The following is a 23,733-nucleotide window of genomic DNA, read 5'->3' as shown; positions in this document are numbered from 1 at the left end:
GGACATGGTTTCAGTAATGCATGTCCTTAGTCTGCTTGTCTTCAGCAAACTGTGTGCTTTCTTGTGCATCATCTTTAGAAGAGCCTTCCTTGTGGGATGACAGCCATGCAGATCAATTTGATGCAGTGTGCAGTGTATGGTCTGAGCACTGACAGGCTGACACCCCACCCCTTCAACCTCTGCAGCAATGCTGGCAGCACTCATACATCTATTTCCCAAAGACAACCTCTGGATATGATGCTCAGCACATGCACTTAACTTATTTGGAGTTATTTTGAGGGGACAGCAAATTTACACTGTTATACAAGCTGTACACTCACTACTTTACATTGTAGCAAAGTGTAGTTGGGGTGTACTTACTTTTGTGAGATACTGTATATATAGTATGTACCACTGAGAGCCACTGGTTCTCCATCTCCAGGCTGCCTCACCCCCATATGTCTGCTTCAGATAACTTTTTCTATTCAGTAAAACCCCCAACATCATTCACATCAATCCTAAAAGACAAGGCCACTTTTCTGCAACCATTCATGACCGCAATCCATCCACATGACACATGAGTGTTGTTCTGGCTTGACAAAAACTATAGTTACAAGAGAGTTAATTTTAATCCACGTAAGCACATGCATGCAAAAAAGTCACCTTATATCGCAAACATCACATTACCTTCCAATTGACATTTGAATATAGCTGAAAAACTTGTCTAGATGAGAATAAAGATCGTGGTACATGGTCCAAAATTGTGATGGGCAGCGTGAATGAGCCCTCAAAGTGAAGTGAACTGATTCATTACATTTTCTAATGCCTCGTACACACGAGCGGACTTTGCAGCAGACTTGGTCTGATGGTCTTTCCGCCGGACTTTCCGGCGGACTACCTGAACGGACGGACTTGCCTACACATGACCGGACTTTCCGGCAGGCTAGGTCCGCCCGTCTTTCCGACGTACTTTCGCCGGAGTTAAGGCAGACTTTCAGAATGAACAGACTTGCCCACACATGGCCAAGTCCGTTCATTTTGAACGTGACTCGGGTACGACGGGACTAGAAAAGGAAGTCAATCTTGCCGCTTTTATCAGCAAGATTGACACCTTGCGAGCCCCGTCGCGGGTCATACCAGGCCCTTAGGTCTGGTATGGATTATAAAGGGAACCCCCTACCCCGAAAAAACGGCGTGGGGTCCCCCCTAAAATCCATACCAGACCACGATCCGAGCGCGCAGCCCGGCCGGTCAGGAATAGGGTGGGGACGAGCGAGCCCCCCCCCCCCCCCTCCTGAACCGTACCAGGCCGCATGCCCTCAACATGGGGGGTGGGTGCTTTGGGGGATGGGGGCGCCCTGCGGGGCCCCCCCACCCCAAAGCACCTTGTCCCCATGTTGATGAGGACAAGGCCCTCTTCCCGACAACCCTGGCCGTTGGTTGTCGGGGTCTGCGGGCGGGGGGCTTATCGGAATCCGGGTGCCCCTATAATAAGAGGGCCCCCAGATCCCAGCCCCCCACCCTATGTGAATGAGTTTTACCCCTACCTATTCACCTAGGGAAAAAGTGTCAATAATAAAACACACTACACAGGTTTTTAAAATAATTTATTAAACAGCTCCGGGGGGGTCTTCCTCCGGCTTCGGGGGTCTTCCTCCGGCTTCAGGGGTCTTCTTCCGGCTTCGGGGGTCCCTCAGGTTCCTCTTCTCCCGGCGTCTGATTGGTTCTTCTCCGCTCTCTCTGGCCTCTTCTCCCGGTGTTCCAGTTCTTCGGCCAGCTCCTCCGCTGTCTTCATGCCGCTCTTTTGCCAGTGGAGGTCCGGACTTCTGGGCTTCTTGTCTTCTTCCCTCTTCTCTTCTCCAGATGTTGACATGACGCTCTCTCCGGCTGCACTGCTCTCTGAGAGCTCCGCTGTGACTTATATAGGCAGAGACCCCGCCCCCTTATGCCGTCACAGTCCCTGGGCATGCTGGGACTGTGACGTTTTAGGGGGCATGGTCAACATCACCGGGTGAACTTTTGCTTGCAGTGTAATGAATTAGAAGACAGGCTAAACAAAAATTATTGTCAAATCAGTTATTTCAGCTACTGAATGCGACTGCTGAAAAATCTTTATAAATAGTTCATATACTACTGTGAACAGAAAATGCCAGAGAAAGTCATATTAGCCGCAAAATCATATAGTCAAAGCATCATAAATAAGATCCTGTGCTTAAAAAATTGCTGCAGTGATATCTGCAATATGACCTCAAGTTCAACAGAAATATTCTTTTCTTTCTATAAACTATTGTTACTATGAATGCAAGGAAGAGAGATTTGAATTTTTAATGGATTTAGAAAATCATAACTGTGGATCAAACTGGAATGGAAATTGGGGATAATTTGTACAAATATTAAAGTTAAAAAAAGTCTTATGTTGCCCTATTGTTCATTTCTGTATGTCACAGAGCACTCCAGAAAAGAACACAAGTAAACTGACTTTTTTTACTGGAATCACATCACTACAAAAAATAGTTATTAATATAGACACCACTCACCATAAAAGGTGCATCACTCATTATAAAAGGTACATTTGTACATTTTACCACATTAATTAGAAAGAAAGTAATACATGTTATTATAAGATGACACTTCTATCCATTTACAAATCCAGTGCTCTGATCTTAAATGGTAAAGCATACACTATAGGGATTTTAAGGTGCTTTCACAAACCATTAGGTGTCTCCCTTGTGCTGAATTATAGAGAACTAAGGAGATAGGTCTACAGATGATAATAAAAGTCTTTGTACTAGTAATCGCAGGGTTTCAGAGCTGTCAAGACCTGAGACTAGTGAACATGATTGATATATTAAGGCAATATTTCTCTGCAAGAAGAAGCAGAAATCAATTAAATATTGTTACTGATCAAGAATGGTAATACTAATGGTAATAAGTCCTAATAATGTGTATAGAGTGAAGCCTATTTGTGTATACACTGTATGCTTTCTTCTCCATCACATTAAAAAAAACAAACAGCAAAATAATTGTGCTCTCTTTAAGTGGGATTAATACAGGGCTTGGTCAATGTATTGTGGCAGCATCACAGTGTCATCTCCCACAAAGCATCACTTTCTGTGAATAGAAGAGGAGCAGTTGAATGAAAGGATCTTCAATGCCCTCCTGTCCAACATACCCTGAAGTTGGTAACAGGAGGTAGCAGGACGAGGAGTGACACAGGTGTCTGTGGTAGGTCCAGACACAGCCAATGATCTGAGGGCAAGCCGGTTACTGCTGGGATGCTATGGGTGCACAGACAAGATCTCATGCAGAATGCAGGCAATCTGGTGGAGCTTAGGAATCCGCAGATGCAGAAGTAAGCCGTAGCAAACACAAGCCAGAAGTAGCAACGGTTGACTAGTTAGGAAGCAGAAGCAGGGTTATAATCCAGGTTGGGTCAATTTCAGATAGGCAATCAAAGTACCAAATCAGTAGGAACAAGATGAAGTCAGAGCACAAGCCAGAATCATTACCAGGAGATGAGGATACAATGGACTCAGGAGTCAAACCGAATCAAGCATAGAGCAGAAGAACATAGGTCAGGTCACAGGTCTCTGAAGCTGATGCCCACTTAGCAACTACTCCTCAGTGTGTTGCTCTTTAAAAGAGAGATTGGCCCTATGCCAGTCAGACGTGCATGTCCACACGTGTGCAGGGCCAAAACCCAGTGTATTGGAGAGCAGTTTTTACCATGTGCATAAGCAGGTCCTAGACCTGGCCATACACTTCATTCTTCTGACAGTGATGCATTGTGGAAGAACAGTAACACAAGTAGGGATGGGCCGAACACCCCCCCGGTTCGGTTCGCACCAGAACATCTCAAACAGGGAAAAAGTTCTACCGAACATGCAAACTCTATTAAAGTCTATGGGACATGAACATGAAAAATTAAAATTCCCCCAGATCTAACTACATTGTATACACAGGTGAGCAAAAACTATGCACATTTCATAATGTCTTAGGTGAACACTGCTTAATTAGAAATAATGAAATGCCATACCACCCACCTCTCCCAGATTCCATTGGACTGTCCCAGGATTTTAACAAAATCCCAGCGTGCCATGGATCTAGGTTGTTTCCTACAACCCAACCCAATTGTGTCTGGGATTATGACATTATGCCCTGGCAGATGTATCTCCTCCATCATCAGATATGGATTTGCCCCTTCACCCATAAGTTATGGGCACTTTACTAGAAGACTGGCATATAGTGTCCAACTGCTCCACAAACTTTCCATTCAAAGTTTGATGTGCAGTAAAATGTGCTATGTCACAGTTACTGGAGTGGATTTCAAAATAAATCTATTCCTTTCATCTCAATAGTATTTAAGCTTGAAGCAAGGATTATGTGTATGGAGGGAATAAAAACATAAACTGGGACTTGATGAAACAAGACTAGCAGTTTGCATAGAATGAATGTACTGTGATGAACTATCAAATGCATACCAGGCCATTGCAACTTTCTGAGTATTGATTTCCTGGTTGTAGTAAACAAAACTTCACTATTATCTTGGCTCTTCCTGGCTCTTGCTGCACACATAAAAATATATTTAAAAAATATTTAAAAAATATTTAAAAATATTATAAAAATAGTATTTTTCATATATGCCTTACACAGTGTAATGCCGCGTACACACGGTCGGAATTCGGCCTGCAAAAGACCGATGAGATTTTTTCATCGGAAAATGAGACTGTGTGTATGCTCCATCAGTCTTTTGCTGGCGGAATTCCACCCAGCAAAAGATTGAGAGCATGTTCTCAGTTTTTTGGTCTGGAAAAGTTCCTATCTGAAAATGCGATCGTTTGTGGCATCGTAGCACCCCGGGTAGAGCTGTGTGAGAACGAGCTGTATACACAATAATGGCGGAGGGGGACAACAGGAGCACCAACCAGCTGATCAACTTTCTGTAAAGTTTCGGGACACCCTGGGTTCCAACCGCAGAGGATCCCCAAGATTCCATCCTGGTTGCCGGTTTATGATATAAGCCTGTTTGACTCATAGAACGTATCTTCTTTTGAGTTCAAACTATCTGGTAAGCCTACATCTGCCTTGGTGGGGGCTTCATTACACTGGTGTTGTCAGTTTTTATCCATTCTATTTTTACGCCAATGTGGTGAATAGGATCTTCACTTTCTTCACTACACACTGTGGACTTTACAGACTTTTACCTGACTTTTTCTATATATGACTTTTTTGCATTTAATTTTTTTAATTCACAAGGCACATGTTATATGTGGTATTTTTGTGATTTTCTGTTTATTTCAAAAGTTATTATGGTTTGTAGACTTTATTTGACTCACTGATATTTTGCAATTCACTTTCCATAGTTAATAGATGGTGTTAACTAACCCAAATATCTAAGTGCTACACCTCTGTTATTCCCAGAAGAGTTGAAGTTGTTATAGCTGCAAAGGGTGGGCCAACTCAATATTGAACCCTACGGACTAAGACTAGGATGCCATTAAAGTTCATGTGTGTAAAGGCAGGTGTCCCAATACTTTTGGTAATGTATATATATATATATATATATATATATATATATATATATATATATATATATATATATATACCATAGTTTGTAGATGTTATACCTTTCACACAAACCAATAATATACACTTATGCCCCATACACACCATTGGAAATGCCGCCAGCAAAACTCTGAAGAGAGGTTTTGGTTGGAAAATGCGACCGTGTGTATGCTACATCGGACTTTTGCTAGCGAATTCCAGCCAGCAAAAGATTGAGGTCAGGTTTTCTATTTTTTGGTCGGAAAAAGTTCCTATCCGAAAATGTGTTCTTCTGTATGCAATTCGAACGCGCAAAAAATCACGCATGCTCAGAAACAATTCGACGCATGCTCAGAAGCATTGAACTTCATTTTCTCGGCTCATCGTAGTGTTGTACGTCACCGCGTTCTTGACGGTCGAAAGTTCAGAGAACTTTTGTGTGACCGTGTGTATGCAAGGCAAGCTTGAGCGGAATCCCTTCGGAAAAACCTTCATACCTTCTTCCGACCAAAATTCCGATCATGTGTACATGGCATTATTGTTTTTTTTTTTTACCAAAGACATGTAGCCGAATACATGTTGGCCTAACATGGTCCAGATCTCCCTAATTCCTGATATAGAAACCACAAAACAACCAGCCAGAGCACCTACCAGTTCAGCCAGTGAGCACCATGTAGTGTTTAAGATTCTTACGATCACTATTTCTTAGATGTGGTTTTCTTGCTCTGGAAATGTAAAACAATAAATACTTTAGGATAAACAAATGTGTCTAGGTCCAATTTGTGGTATGTTAATCGAAACCCATCATAAAGTCCGAAAATTACAAACATAAATTAAAACCCTATTGAAGTCTATGGGGGGGAAGGATCTTGAAAATCAATCCTTGGCATTTTCAAGGCTAATAACAAGGGATTGCTAAACAAACGGGAGCTGGGCACTGGCATACAACTTTGAGGGTTACATGGGAAAAATACCTATCCTTTCCATTACATGCTTGGAAGATGTCTTCAAGCTGTATTTCAACATAAAAAACAGGTAGTTTTGGTTGCAACAACTGATTTTTTAAATCCAGAAATAATGGGTAAAATTGGTTGAATTAGAAGCCACAACACATCTAAAAGCTACAGCAAAGTGTACTCTTAAAAAATAAAGATAAATCCCTAAAAAAATGTAATGCTATAGTTTGTGAGCTACTTTTTTCTAGTTTCCACTGTATTGTCTTAAAGGTATAATAAAATGTCAAAACAGAGTGCAAAAAAAAAAAAAAAAAAATTCAAAGTCCCAACCCCAGGGTCCAGAGATGAGGCAGTTTTTACCCTGAAATAAAACTTATGCCCCGTACACACGGTCGGATTTTCCGATGGAAAATGTCCGATCGGAGCGTGTTGTCGGAAATTCCGACCGTGTGTGGGCTCCATCGGACATTTTCCATCGGATTTTCCGACACACAAAGTTGAACAGCAGGAGATAAAATTTTCCGACAACAAAATCCGTTGTCGGAAATTCCGATCGCGTGTACATAAATCCGACGGACAAAGTGCCACGCATGCTCAGAATAAATAAAGAGATGAAAGCTATTGGCCACTGCCCCGTTTATAGTCCCGACGTACGTGTTTTACGTCACCGCTTTTAGAACGATTGGATTTTCCGACAACTTTGTGTGACCGTGTGTATGCAAGACAAGTTTGAGCCAACATCCGTCGGAAAAAATCCTAGGATTTTGTTGTCGGAGTGTCCGAACAAAGTCCGACCGTGTGTACGGGGCATTAGAGTGTATTATTTCAAAGACAAAAGGCACACATAGCACAGTGGCTTTGGAATGTGTAAGCTGCTTGATTAGGCTGCAATGTAAGAAACAGTTTTCACCCTGAAATAAAATATGGGGTGTAGTATTTTAGAGACAATATCCAGAAATATTGTATACTGAATGCAAAGTATGCAATCAGTGTATCATTTCAAAGACAATAACAGCTTTATTAGGCCACAATGTAAGCCGGGCAGTTTTTAGGGTTTATTATTTTAGAGAGACAGTAGCCTCAAATATTTTTGAGTTCAAGAGCACAGGAATAGCCTGCAAACTAGAAGACACAGAGCATGATTTACCCTGTGGCAAACATTTTAGCTCAGCCACAGAAACATTATGGGGGTTATTTACTAACACTGGAGAGCGCAAAATCTAGTGCAGCTCTGCATAGAAACCAATCAGCTTCTAGATTTTATTGACACAGCATAATTGAACAAGTTGAAGTTAGAAGCATATTGGCTACCATGCACAGCTACACCAGATTCTGAGTGTACACGTTTTAGTAAATCCCCCTCTATGTATGGTACCTTTACAGTACTGGAGCAGTGGAATAGGGAAGGAGCTGGTAATGGTGGCAGTCCACCAGAGGTGGCAGGAGCTGGTAATTGTGAAAGTCCCTCAGAGATGGCAATAGTTGGTAATGGTGGCAGCAGCAGGCCAGGAGAGGTGGTTGAAGGTGGCAATTGTGGAAGGCCAGCAACATTGGCTGTAGCTAGTAATGGTGTATGCTACTATTTAGTTGGGGAGCTGGATTGCAAGGAAAAATGTAGCTGATACCATCAGCTGCAGAGTTTTGTAATCACTGCTGAATCAGGACTGGTTAATTTTCATGAGCTGGTAATAATAGAGTAGGGGAGTGCAGTAGAAACCCTGTTGTAGTTCCAAGCATCCCCCCCCTTAGGTTGCTTGGCAACTGTGCTTCACCGGTGTGTGATGTTCCTGGAGATCTGTATAAGCACTTTGATGGGTTAGTGCTGGGAGCTTCATTTTGTCATGAAAAATTAAAAGCATTTCTCTTCTAGGACCTAACCCCAACAGGAATGATGTAGCCATGAACCCATTCCATTTAAGCTTCCACTTTAGGGAGAAGTGCAATGTCTTCTCCCATTCACTGGGGTAAGACTAAGTGCATTCCTCCTTACGGGGGAATGCTGGGACGTTGTTTTACCCTCTGCTAGGACACGGGTCTCTCTTGCTCTCTTGCTTCGCTTCATAAAAGAACTGTTGAAACCTGTATAAGTATGGTGCCGTCTTTATCTTATATGGCTGATTGTTCCTTTCAACGTTCTTCAGTAAATACAAACATCCTGTTAGGGACCTTATTTGGACTCTGTTTTTCCTGTTCTAAGTGTAGACTACTCTTAGACATTTGCTTGTGCTTAGGGAAATGGGAGGAAATAAGGCAGACAGGAGGATACAGGGGGTGTATTGGAGGGCTTGGGTCCAGTTTAGACCAGGTAGGTTGCTCACTGAATGTCTGAATATACCAGTCTGGAGGTTTACACCCAGCAATGCTGGGTGGAACCCCGGCATAAAATGCGCTAAACCAGTAAGGAGAGAGTTAAAGTGCATTACCTTGGTTCCATTACATTACAGTGGTATTTCAAGAGAGGTAGTAATGGTGGCAGCCCAGCAGAGGTGGAAGGAGCTGTTAATGGTGGTAGGCCAGGATAGCTTACAGTAGCTGGTAAAGCAGAGAAAACACAGGGCAGAGAAATGAAAGTAGCCAGTTACATGTCAAAAACAAGTTATGCTGCGTGATGTTATCTTTCACAACCGGATGGCTCACATCACAGACAGGATTATCAGCAGGCAGCTTAAGACAGCTCAGTAATGACACAAGAAAGTGAACCGCACAGCATACAGGCTGTACTGCGGCACTTGCAACACGGGACTGACAGTGTGTGAGACAACATGTTTCTGGGCGTACATCCCTAAATACAGAGCCATATACTGTATACACCCCACAACTGGGCACTCACAATATTAAAAAAATAAAAAAACGAGACTATAACTGAAAACAATGGTACAATATAGCAACGTGTACAAATAAATAATTATGCTGTGTGGTGGACTAAAAATACCAGCGATCTGAAGTCTCATTAAATAAATGTAAAACTTAAAAAAATATATAGGTATATATACAAATATTGTGACTTTATGAGATAGATCATAGTTTACAAAGTACATAGAAAATACAATAACATGTATAATAAGAAGCCAGATCAATATTTAAAAAAATACATTATTCATAAAAACATAAAATTACTAAATGTGTACCATAAATACTCAATAAGATGTAATAATGATATCAAGATATTATAGAATTAATTTAAATTTCTTCATTGAGGCTTGAGGGAGAGAGTTGAGAGTCAAAATCCAAAAGATTTCCCTCTCACGCAACCTCTTGAATAGGGATGAGCCGAACACCCCACTGTTCGGTTCGCACCAGAACTTGCGAACAGGCAAAAAATTTGTTCGAACACGCGAACACCGTTAAAGTGTATGGGACACGAACATGAATAATCAAAAGTGCTAATTTTAAAGGCTTATATGCAAGTTATTGTCATAAAAAGTGTTTGGGGACCTAGGTCCTGCCCCAGAGGACATGGATCAATGCAAAAAAAAGTTTTAAAAACGGCCGTTTTTTCGGGAGCAGTGATTTTAATAATGCTTAAAGTGAAACAATAAAAGTGTAATATCCCTTTAAATTTCGTACCTGGGGGGTGTCTATAGTATGCCTGTAAAGGGGCGCATGTTTCCCGTGTTTAGAACAGTCTGACAGCAAAATGACATTTCAAAGGAAAAAAAAGTCTTTTAAAACTACTTGCGGCTATAATGAATTGCCGGTCCGACAATACACATAAAAGTTCATTGATAAAAACGGCATGGGAATTCCCCACATGGGAACCCTGAACCAAAATTTAAAGAAAAAATGACCTGGGGGGTCCCCCAAAATTCCATACCAGGCCCTTCGGGTCTGGTATGGATATTAAGGGGAACCCCTGCCAAAATATAAAAAAAAATGGCGTGGGGTCCCCCTCAAAATCTATACCAGACCCTTCAGGTCTGGTATGGATTTTAAGGGGAATCACGCGCCAAAATTTAAAAAAAATGGCGTGGGGTCCCCCCAAAAATCCATACCAGACCCTTATCCGAGCACGCAACCTGCCAGGCCGCAGTAAAAGAGGGGGGACGAGAGAGCACCCCCTCCTGAACCGTACCAGGCCACATGCCCTCAACATTGGGAGGGTGCTTTGGGGTAGCCCCCCAAAACACCTTGTCCCCATGTTGATGGGGACAAGGGCCTCATCCCCACAACCCTTGCCCGGTGGTTGTGGGGGTCTGCGGGCAGGGGCTTATCGGAATCTTGAAGCCCCCTTTAACAAGGGGACCCCCAGATCCCGGCCCTCCCCCCTGTGTGAAATGGTAAGGGGCCTACCATTTCACAAAAAAACTGTCAAAAATGTTAAAAATGACAAGAGACAGTTTTTGACAATTCCTTTATTTAAATGCTTCTTCTTTCTTCTATTTTCTATCTTTTTTTTTCTATCTTCTATCTATCTGTCTCTTGTCAAAGGAAGTTCCATTTTTGTGTGGAACTCCGCTTTAATATCCATACCAGACCCGAAGGGCCTGGTATGGAATTTAGGGGGACCCCCCACGTAATTTTTTTTTAAAAATATTGGTTCGTGGTTCCCATGTGGGGAATTCCCATGCCGTTTTTATCAATGAACTTTTATGTGTATTGTCGGACCGGCAATTCATTATAGCCGCAAGTAGTTTTAAAAGACTTTTTTTTCCTTTGAAATGTCATTTTGCTGTCAGACTGTTCTAAACACGGGAAACATGCGCCCCTTTACAGGCATACTATAGACACCCCCCAGGTACGAAATTTAAAGGGATATTACACTTTTATTGTTTCACTTTAAGCATTATTATAATCACTGCTCCCGAAAAAAACGGCCGTTTTTAAAACTTTTTTTTGCATTGATCCTTGTCCCCTGGGGCAGGACCCAGGTCCCCAAACACTTTTTATGACAATACCATGCATATAAGCCTTTAAAATAAGCACTTTTGATTTCTCCCATAGACTTTTAAAGGGTGTTCCGCGGCTTTCGAATTAGCCGCGAACACCCCAAATTGTTCGCTGTTCTGCGAACTGGCGAACAGCCGATGTTCGAGTCGAACATGAGTTCGACTCGAACTCGAAGCTCATCCCTACTCTTGAATCTCTTAGAGGAAGGGAGACTTGCTCAAATAGCCTCAATCACCCAAGAAGACACTCTGTGGATTCATTATGCTTTTCCACAAAAGACTCTAAAAATCACCTAGAGCCACCCGCTAGAAATTCATATTTCTACTCTCAAAACTGTTACCCCCCCCCCCCCAGTGGAGGAAAAATATTGCTAAGAGTCAGTTTTGTAGACTGAATAACAACCTTACATCATTAAAGAATTATATTAATCAGACTCAGGTGTTTATCCAAAAGTTTCTAGACAAGGGGTACCCAGAAGTTCATTACACAATTCCATAGCCAGTTAAATGGGGCACAGTTTTTTTTTTAAATGGGAAACTTCTACTACAAGACCTAAATTCGTCTCACAGTTACCAAATAACCCTTAGATTTGTATACTGTAGAGTGCCTAACATGAAAATCAGAATAGCCCCTAGTAAATTAAAAACTGGACACAAACAAAACACTTTGAGAGTGAGATAATTTTTAGTAACATAGTAGGGATGTTTCAGGGTAAAACAGATAAATGCCTCACTTGCCCGTTTCTACAACCTAGAACACTTTCTCCCATGATACTAAAACGTATCACACTTTAGAGTTTTACAACTGCTCAACAGAATCAGGGGTCTACTGCCGACAGTGTCCTTTATCCTTTGTACTTTATGTGGGCTGCACTATCTAAACATTTTGAGCTCACTTTCCTTAATAGTGTAGGTTAATTGAGCAAGGCAATATAGAACACAGCATACACAGGCATTTTGAGGAAAAACATAATAAATCCACAAAGGGTCTTCTAGTTTGCCTGATTGAAGCTATTCAAGCAAGTCTCCCTACCAGTGAGTGATTCAAGAGATTGTGTGAGTGGGAAACCTTTTGAATTCTCACTCTAAACTCTCTATCTCCCCCAGGCCTCAATGAAGAAATTTATATTAATACTATAATATCTTGATAACCTTTTTATCTCTGATTGAGTATTTATGATACACATTTTATATATATATATATATATATATATATATATATATATATATATATATATATATATATATATATATATATATATATATATATATACGTGTATATATATATATATATATATATATATATATGTGTATATATATATATATATATATATATATATGTGTATATATATATATATATATATATATATATATATATATATATATATATATATATATATATATATATATATATATATATTATGAATAATGTATTGTTTTTTTTATTTTTTTTAATATTGATCTGGCTGTGTTCCAGCTGTCTAACATCTACTTGGCAATTACAAAAAGTCTTTTTGCACTATGTTTTGTACTTAAAATTTTTCAATAAAAATCTATTGAAAGTGAAAATATTGATCTGGCTTTTTAAATATATTTTTACTATATTTTCTATAAAAACATATATTATATTTTTTATATAACATTAGCTATCTTCTATTGCAATGTAAACTATGTTTTATCTCATGAAGTCACAATATTTGTATATATATTTTTAAATAGTTTTAGATTTATGTTATGAGACTTCAGATCGCTAGTATTTGTAATTTGCCACACAGTCTATATTGTACATGTTGCTATATTGTGTCATTGTCTTCGGTTATAGTCTTGTTTTTTTCTTTTGGTAATATTGTGAGTGCCCAGTTGTGGGATGTATATATTGTTCTGTGTATAGAGATGCAATCAGACTCAAGAAAGGGGCTGTCCACTTGGAAACACATTGGGGTTGATTTACTAAAGGCAAATCTACTTTTCACTACAAGTGCAGTACAGGTGCACTTGGAAGTGCAGTTGCTTTAGATCTGAGGGGGAGATCTGAAATCAGGGGAAGACCTGCTGATCTTATCATCCAATCATTTACAAGCAAAAATGCTGTTTTTATTTCCCTTGCATGTCCCCCTCGAATCTACAGCGACTGCACTTCCAAGTGCACTTGCAGTACACTTGTAGTGCAAAGTGGATTTCCCTTTAGTAAATAAACTCCCCCGTCTGCTGCCAATCCCACTCACCCACTGTCATCCCTGTGTTGCACGTGCTGCAGTACAGCCTGTATGCTGTGCTGCTCTGTTTCTTGTGTCATTACCAAGCCAGTTAGGCTGCCTGCTGTTAACCCAGTCTGTGATGTGAGCCATCTGGCTGTGAAAAATAACATCAATCAGCATCTCTTGATTTTGACATGTAAGTGGTACTTTCTTTCTTGTTCAGTTACACTTTCATTCTATTGAAGCATCTCAGCACCCTGCATTTTCTCTGCATACTGCCTGTGCTTGGTTGACATTCCCTGATCGGTTACAAGTTGCAGCAGGATGTATTACCCTGTCAGGACTTAGATCACCTGCTGGCTGCACTGTTTGTAGCACCCTCTAGTGTGTGCTACTACTAGTGAGAGTAGGCAAACTATAGTCTGACTCATGTTATCTGGTGAGTCTGTATTGGGTCAGGGTTACAAGAGTTCAGGGCTGGATGACTCATCCTGGCAGCTCTCTGGTGCCTCCTCCTATTTCTAGAATATTGGAGAATTTTCTGGAACTACTGGGTGGAGGCTAGGAGGGGCTACCTTGAATATTTATGGGCCCTCAGGATTGGGGCTTGATAAAAAAAAATGCATAATTGCTGTGTCCTTTTTAAACTGAAGTTTCCTGACAGTTTGGTCATCTGCAATAGTAATGTTTAGTAACATCAGTATTCGCCAGCCTACATTAACCTATGTAATAGAAAAGATTATGACAACAGGTAGGATGTTTTGTGCTTCTGAATTTTGACAAGTTAATTTATGATGACAGGACCACTTTAAGGCATTTAGAGAATAGCTCAGAGCATACTGAGTCATTTCTCAATGGGATATATCCTATTTATTTCATTGTCCTGCTGCCTGCAGTTTTTACCACAGAGTTAGATGCTGAGCCTGTAATTGTACCCTTAACATTGGATTAGAGATAGCTGCTTCTTGATTTAAAGCTGTGATTATATGCAAACAGAATCACATTTCTGTACTCCTGTGGCCAGACATATTAGCTCATTTCTCTCCAAAATTGTTGTGTTTTTCCAAGTCCCGAAGCTATGAGAAGAAATGTCTGCATCTCATTGTATACCAATATCACTTTACAAATCAAAAACACTTTAACCAGATTTCTTGCCAACATTAGCATACATGTTTTGGAGAAGAAACACATCGCTCTGAAATAATTGCAAAATTGAATATCTATTACAGAAATGTATAATTTCTGTATCATACACAACTAGGGCCAATTTGGACAGGAGTCAATTAACCTACCAGCATGTCTATGGAGTATAGGAGGAAACCAACGCAGCCACAGGGAGAACAGCCAAACTCCATGCAGGTAGTGCTATGGACAGGAATCAAATCATCTTAGTGCTACTAGGTGGAAGTGCTAACTACTTAGCCACTGGATTAGAACACCTTTTAGTTTTGATCGCTGTCTGTAACTCTGTTAGGGAAAAAAGTCCAAACACAAAAAAACCTAAGTCAGCGCTGACCCCACAACCAACTCTCAAATGTTCGTGTTGCAAACATGGGACTTAGATTGCATGTACAGCAGGATGTATGTCTCCCTTCCTGATCTGTATAACTGGGTTGGCTCCCAAGAACGAGTGGTGATGGTATGAGAAGTCTTCAGGTCACTAGTGACCTGAAGAAGGAAGCCACGCCTCTGAAACATGTAGTCTTGGCAACCGTTTTTGTTAGCTAAAGAGGAGACATCTCACTCACCTTGTCCTTCCTCTCCGGCCACGAGTGACGTCATGCAGCGACGGCTGGACCGTGCGCATGCCCTACAGCAGACACAACCTGACGAGATGAGGAAACAGAGTCCACAGTGACTTCTATTACCATCACCACTCGTTCTTGGGAGCCAACCCAGTTATACTCATTGTACATCTTGCGGCATGTATGCGTTCCTTGATCATCTGATCGAGGGTGAATACCGATGTGCAAAATGTAAGGACATTGTTTCCCTGGAAGCCCAGGTTCTAAATCTGGGGAAGCAACTGTCAGCACTGAGAAGTCCCTCCATACTAAAGGAGAGCCAGGAACATACCCAGCAGGTGACGGCAGGGGCAAGCACAGAGGCGGGTGGAGACAAAGAGGTGCAGGCACTAGCAAAGAGTAGATGGTTGACAGTCAGGAAGGGTAGAGGGGGAAGTGCCAGGGAGGCCGATCCAGGGCTGGAGCATCCCAATAAGTATGCTCCATTGAGAGGCATTGGTAAAACCAGTCAGGGACCAGCACTGCTGGAGCTGAGGGACTCTCCTAGCTGCCGGGGGAAGAACTCCTCCAGTGAGAGTGGGGGGGAAGCGAAGGGAAAGGAAAGACAAATTCTGGTGGTAGGGGACTCAATTCTTAGAAGGACAGAGAGGCCAATCTGTAACAAAGTCCTGAAGCGCCGAACAGTATGTTGTCTACCGGGCGGATCTGGTGGACAGATTACTGGGAGGGGCTGGGGAAGACCCAGCTGTCATGGTGCTCGTTGCCACCAATGACAAAGTCAGAGGCAGATGGAGTGTCCTAAAGAATGATTTTAGGGACTTAGGAGCTAAATTGAGGAAAAGGACCTCTAAGGTAGTATTCTTAGGAATACTACCGGTACATTGGGCCACACCAGAAAGGCACAGGGAGATTGGGGAAGTAAACAAGTGGCTGAAGAGCTGGTGTAGTAAGGAGGGGTTTGGGTTCCTGGAGGACTAGGCTGACTTCTCAGTCGATAACCAGTACTATAGAAGGGATAGACTGCACCTAAATGAGGAGGGTGCAGATTAGCTGGGAATGAAGATAGCCAAAAAGTTAGAGGGGTTTTTAAGCTAGGTGATGGGGGGAAGGGTCCAGAGGTAGAGATAGTCAGTATTAAACATATTCCAAAGGGTAGTATTGGGGAATTAGTGGTAGGTTGACCAAAGCACATAAACCCAAGGTAAGTATAGTAGCAAGTCCTAGTTGCAATCTCAGAACACCCAATAAGAGGATAATATGCAACCGGTCTAAACTACGTGGCATGTTCACCAATGCCAGGAGCCTGGCGGACAAGTGTGGTGAACTAGAGATACTGTTGTACGAGGAGGATTTGGATTTTGTGGGAATTTCAGAGACCTGGTTCAACAGCTCTCATGATTGGCTGGCAAACATTCAAGGGTATACCCTTTATCGCAAGGATAGAGAGGGTAAAAAATGGGAAGGGGTATGCCTATATATCAAGAATAATGTACAAGTGAATGTGAGAGATGACATTACTAAGGGAGCTAGGGAGGAGGTGGAATCCTTATGGGTAGAGCTCCAAAAGGATGAAGCTAAGGAGAAAATAATACTGGGAGTATGCTATAGGCCCCCTAACCTGAGGGAGGAAGGGGAGACAGATTTCCTATCACAATTTGGATTGGCAGCAAGGATGGGAAGTGTTATCATAATGGGGGATTTTAACTATCCAGACATAGACTGGGCGGAGGGATCTAAGGCTCACCAGTTCCTAAATATCTTGCAGGACAATTTTTTGGGTCAGATGGTAGACGCACCAACTAGAAATAAAGCGTTACTGGATCTACTGATTACCAACAATACAGACCTGATCACGGATCTGGAAATACGGGGCAAATTAGGTAACAGCGATCACAGGTCAATTGGTTTCAGTATAAATCACACAAATAGGAAACATAAGGGGAATACAAAGACACTGAAATTCAAAAGAGCCAACTTCCCTAAACTACGAACCTTGCTAGAAGGCATAAATTGGGATAAAATCTTTGGAAAAAAGACCACGGAGGAGAGATGGGTTTGTTTAAGAGCATATTAAATAAGGGCATTAGCCAATGCATCCCATTGGGTAATACATTTAACCACTTAAGGACTGGGCCTCTTTTTTTAGATGTGTTGTTTACAAGTTAAAAACTTTTTTTTGCTAGAAAATTACTTAGAACCCCCAAACATTATATATTATACTAGGGCTAGAATTATTGCTCTCGCTCTACCAATCGTGGCGATACCGCACATGTGTGGTTTGAACACCGTTTTCATATGCGGGCGCTACTCACGTATGCGCTCGCTTCTGCACCCAAGCTCGGCAGGATGGGGTGCGTTTAAAAATTTTCTTTTTTTTCTTATTTATTTTACCTTTTCTTTTTTATTTTAACACTGTTAAAAAAAAAATTGTGCCATTTTTATTCCTATTACAAGGAATGTAAAAATGCCTTGTAATAAAAAAACAGCATGACAGGACCTCTTAAATATGAGATCTGGGGTCAAAAAGACCTCAGATCTCATATTTACACTAAAATGCAATAAAAAAAAAAAATTGTCATTTAAAAATGTTTTTTTTAAAAATGACCCTTTAAGAGCTATGGATGGTTTTGATGTCGCTTCCGCCCTGCAGGAAGCACCTCCATGGTTAACAGAGGACAGAATTTAAATTAGACTTGGGAAACTTAACATTAATAAATCACCGGGACAGATGGCTTGCACCCGAGGGTACCTAGGGAACTCAGTCAAGTAATTTCCAGACCATTGTTCCTAATTTTTACTGACAGTCTACTGACTGGAATGGTACCAGCTGATTGGAGAAAAGCCAATATAGCACCAATATTTAAAAAGGGCCCAAAATACATCCCTGGGAAATACAGACCAGTTAGCCTAACATCAATAGTATGTAAACTCTTGGAGGGGATGATAAGGGACTATATACAAGATTTTAGTAATGAGAACTTATCATTAGCAGTAAACAGCACGGATTCATGAAGAATCGTTCTTGCCAAACTAATCTATTAACCTTCTATGAGGAGGTGAGTTGCCATCTAGATAAAGGAAGGCCCGTAGATGTGGTGTATCTGGATTTTGCAAAAGTATTTGACACAGTTCCCCATAAACGTTTACTGTACAAAATAAGGTCCATTGGCATGGACCATAGGGTGAGTACATGGATTGAAAACTGGCCACAAGGGAGAGTTCAGAGGGTGGTGATAAATGGGGAGTACCCGTAATGGTCAGGTGTGGGTAGTGGGGTCCCCCAGGGTTCTGTGCTGGGACAAATACTATTTAATTTGTTCATAAACGACTGGAGGATGAGGTACACAGTTCAATCTCTGTATTTTCAGACTATACTAAGCTAAGCAGGGCAATAACTTCTCTGCAGCATGTGGAAACCTTGCAAAAAGATCTGAACAAATTAATGGGGTGGGCAACTACATGGCAAATGAGGTTCAATGTAGAAAAACGTAAAAATATTCATTTGGGTGGCAAAAATATGAATGCAATCTATACACTGGGGGGGAGAACCTCTGGGGGAATCAAGGATGGAAAAGGACTTGGGGGTCCTAGTAGATGATAGGCTTAGCAAAGGCATGCAATGCCAAGCTGCTGCTAACAAAGCAAACAGAATATTGGCATGCATTAAAAAGAGAATCAACTCCAGAGATAAAACGATAATTCTTAAGATTTACAAGATTCTGGTCCGGCCGCACCTAGAGTATGCTGTCTAGTTCTGGGCACCAGTCCTCAGGAAGGATGTACTGGAAATGGAGCAAGTACAAAGAAGGGCAACAGAGTTAATAAAGGGTCTGGAGGATATTAGTTATGAGGAAAGGTTGCGAGCACTGAACTTATTCTCTCTGGAGAAGAGACGCTTGAGAGGGGATATGATTTCAATATACAAATACCATACTGGTGATCCCACAATAGGGATAAAACTTTTTTGCAGAAGGGAGTTTAACCAGACTCGTGGCCACTCATTAAAATTAGAAGAAAAGAGGTTTAACCTTAAACTACGTAGAGGGTTCTTTACTGTAAGAGCGGCAAGGATGTGGAATCCACTTCCACAGGTGGTGGTCTCAACGGGGGGCATTGATAGTTTCAAGAAACTATTAGATAAGCACCTGAACGACTGCAACATACAGGGATATACAATGTATTACTGACATATAATCACACACATAGGTTGGACTTGATGGACTTGTATCTTTTTTTCAACCTCACCTACTATGTAACTATGTACTATGTAACTATGTGATAGGCATTAGTGGTAATATAATCATAACACCTAAACCAGGGGTGAATGAGTTGACAAAACAAAATCACAGCCTCAGAAAAACTAAGGAGGAAATAAAATATGCCTGTACAAAACTGAGAGGCATGCACACAAATACCAGGAGCCTAGCTAACCAAATGGATGAACAGAAGTTGATGCTGCATGAAGAGGATTTCAACTTCATGTGAATATCAGAAACTTGGTTTGATAGCTCACATTACTGTCTGGTAACTATCAAAGGGTATTACTAGTATCGGAAGGACAAGGAGTGTAGAAAAGGGGCAAAGGTGTGCCTATATATCAGGAATGATTTACAGGTGGAAGAGAGGGATGACATTGCAAATGGGGCAAGGAGGGAAGTGGAATCCATGTGGTTGGAACTTCAAAGGGAATAAGCAAGTGGGAAATTAATAGTGGCATGCTACAGGCCCCCTAACCTGAAGGATGAGGAGGATTTGGACCTCCTATCACAGTTAGAAATGGCAGCGAGGCAGGGCAATGTCATCATAACGGGGGACTTCAACTATCCAGATATTGACTTGGCAGAAGGAACAGCTCACTCATTAAAGGCATATCATTTCTTAAATGTCTTACAGGACAAATTTATGTCCCAATTGGTGGATGCCATGGCTAGAAAGAATGCATTGCTGGCTCTATTAATTACAAATAACTCAGATCTGGTCGCAGATGTGAAAATACAGGACAACTTGGGAACCAGTGATTAGAGGATAATTACATTCAGCATAAATAATAGGAAAAGGAAATTTCAAACGAGTCTACTTTTCTAAACTGCGCTCAATACTACAAGATACTAAATGGGACCAAATCCTAGAAACAATGAACACTGAGGATCAACAGGAGTACTTTAGGAACATATTAAATTTGGGTATTATCAAGTGCATTCAAATGGGCAATACATATAGGAGAGTGAAGTTTAAAGTGATAGTAGGCTATAGTACTGCTATAGTAGTAGTGATAGAAGGCTTTCTTAAAAAAAAAAAAAAAAAACCCAAACATGTCACCTGCTCTGTGCAGTGGTTTTGCACAGAGCAGCCCCAATCCTCCACTTCTCAGGCCCATCACTGGTGCTCTTGGCCCCTCCCTCCTGCAAATACCACCAGCGCAAGCTGCTTGCAATGGGGACATCCAAGCTCACACAGAGCTGTGACTCGGTCCCCACCCCCTCTTTCTCCTAATTGAATCACTGGCTGTGATTGACAATCTTAGCCAATGAGGAGGGAGAGTTTCTGGAGAGCCAAGGCTCTCTTGCATATTGCTGGATCAGGTAAGTATTATGGAGAGGGGAGCTGCTGCACAGAGGAGTTTTTTTTACCTTCATGCATAGAACGCATGAAGGTACAAAACCTTGAGCATTTAGAACCACTTTAAACCTGGGTGGCTGACCCATAACATAAAAAGGCATATTAAAGAGAAACAAAATGGTCTTTAAAAAACATAAAGCTGACGGGTCATTGTCATCATTCCAACGCTACTGGGAATGCAATAAGAAGTGTAAGAATGCAATCAGGGTGGCTAAAAAAGATCAAAAGAGCAAAAAAATCCCAAGAAAACTTTTAAATATTTTTAAAATATATTAACAGTAAAAAAGCAAGGTCAGAGCACATTGGCCACATAAAAGATGATTCAGGCGAAGTTGGTTACAAAACCAAGGAGAAGGCAACTGTACTAAATGATTTCTTCTCCTCAGTTTTTACACAGGAAAATGAGGGATATAGTAAGACTGCATCATTAGTAATGCATCACAGACTGTACCCTTGTGGGTAACAGAAGCCGGTGTCCAAAAAACACAAAGTCCTCAAAGAACTCATTCAAGTTATGACTAGACAGCCATTCTTAATTTTTATGGACAGCTTATTGACCGGAATGGTACCAGCTGGTTGGTGAAAAGCTCAAGTGGTACTAATATTCAAAAAAGGGTAGAGATACATAATATTCTTGGACACTACAGGTCAGTCAGTTTAACACTGACAGTATGTAAACTATTGGAGGGGATGATAAGGGACTATATCCAAGAATTTGTTGAGGAAAACAGTATCATTAGTAGTAATTAGCATGGGTTTATGAAAGGCCATTCTTGCTAAACCAATCTGTTAACATTCTAGGGAGGAAGTGAGCTGCCATCTACATAACAGTGGGCTTGTGGATGTGGTGTATCTAGATTTTGCAAAGGCATTTGATACAGTCCCCCATAAAAGCTTAATTTACAAACTGAGGTCTGTAGACATGGACCATAGGGTTTGTTCTTGGATAGAAAACTGTCTCTACAGGGGCATTTCCAAAGGGTGGCGATAAATAACGTGTACTCAGACTAGTCTGCAGTGGTAAGTGGGGTACACCAGGGCTCTGTCCTGGGACCAATTCTGTTTAATGTATTCATAAATGATATAGAGATTGGAAAATATAGCTCAATCTCACTGTTTGCTTACAATACAAAAGTAGATAGGGCAATATCTTCACAGCATGGTAAAGAAACTTTACAAGAAAACTTGAATAAAATAATGGGGTGGGCAACTACATGGCAAATGAGGTTTAATGTTGAAAAATGTAAAGTAATGCACTTGGGGGACTAAAAATATGACCGCAAGTTACTGGCTAGGTGGAGAACCTCTAGGGGGAATATAGGATGGAGAAAGATCTGAAGGTCCTAGTAGAAAACCGACTGAGCAATAGCATGCAATGTCAAGCTACAGCAAGCAAAGCTAGCAGAATATTAGCACACATTAAAAAGGAAATTTACTCCAGAGATAAAACTATAATTCTGCCACTTTATAAAACTCTGATTCAGCCACATCTGGAGTATTCCCACCAGTTCTGGTCACCAATCCTCAGGAAGGATCTACTGGAACTGGAGAGAGTCCAGAGAAGGGCAACAAAATGAATTAGGGGACTAGAGGACCTCAGTTACGAAGAATGACTACAAGCACTAAACATATTCTCTGTGGAGAAGAGTTGTATGAGAGGAGATGAGAGTAAGGATGTGGAACTCCCTTCCATAAATGGTGTTGTCAGCAGGAAGAATTGATCGTTTATAAAACTCTTGGACATGCATCTTAGTGAATACAATATACAGGGATATGGGAAATGATTATCGACATGAAAACACATACAACAAGTACACAGATTGAACTGGATGGACTAGTGTTTTTTTTTTCAACCTTAGCAATTATGTAACTATTTGTCCTGTTTAATATCATCACTGAAAGTACCAGAAAATCCCAAATTTTGCGTTGTCACTAGAGAAGTAACAAAGGTGACATTTTCCAATGGGGGCACTAGTTTTGGTGGCCTTTAGCGATTTCCTTAATTTGCATGGATTTCCTCTCTCTTCCTGTTTTGGTTAAGGGACAAAAAATTTGGGTAAATCTTCACAATGGGACAGAAATGGCAAAAATAATCTCTCAGGGATTGTAACACTTCTGTACTCTATCCAAAATGAAAAATCATTTTGCCTATAGTTCTTTGACATAAACAAAATGGCACCTCTTGTGCTAAATTTCTACCAGTGTTAATCAATCAGCTGCTGCCATAAATTTTTTGGTATGTGCCACAAATATGGCATAATCTATGTGTTAAGGCGCTAGCTCAAAATCAAGTTAATGAATGTTCAAATAACTATACAAAATATATATATTAAAATTATAAAGAAATCCGTGCAACCAGTTTGATTAGAATAATGAAAGCAAAACATTTAAATAAACAATATATAAAAGTCCTGAAATTATGAATATCTAAACCAACTTCTTTCCATCACCACATGCGCATTAGCATTAGCGTACAGGAGTGTTACAACCCCTGTGAGATTATTTTTGCCATCTGTATCCCTTTGTGAAGATTTACCCCCACTTCTTGTCCCATAACGAAAACAGGAAGAGACTTCCCTGCTGGTGACATTGGACATAAGAGCAAAGGAAGTGGACACCAAGTATGTACCAAGATTAACCATATAAATCAGGGGTCTTCAAACTACGGCCCTCCAGTTGTTCAGGAACTACAATTCCCATCATGCCTAGTCATGTCTGTGAATGTCAGAGTTTTACAATGCCTCATGGGATGTGTAGTTCTACAACAGCTGGAGGGCCGTAGTTTGAGGATCCCTGATATAAATGG

The sequence above is a fragment of the Aquarana catesbeiana genome, linkage group LG01 (genome assembly GCF_042186555.1).
Source record: "Aquarana catesbeiana isolate 2022-GZ linkage group LG01, ASM4218655v1, whole genome shotgun sequence".
NCBI lineage: Eukaryota > Metazoa > Chordata > Amphibia > Anura > Ranidae > Aquarana > Aquarana catesbeiana.
This window is presented reverse-complemented; position numbering follows the sequence as displayed.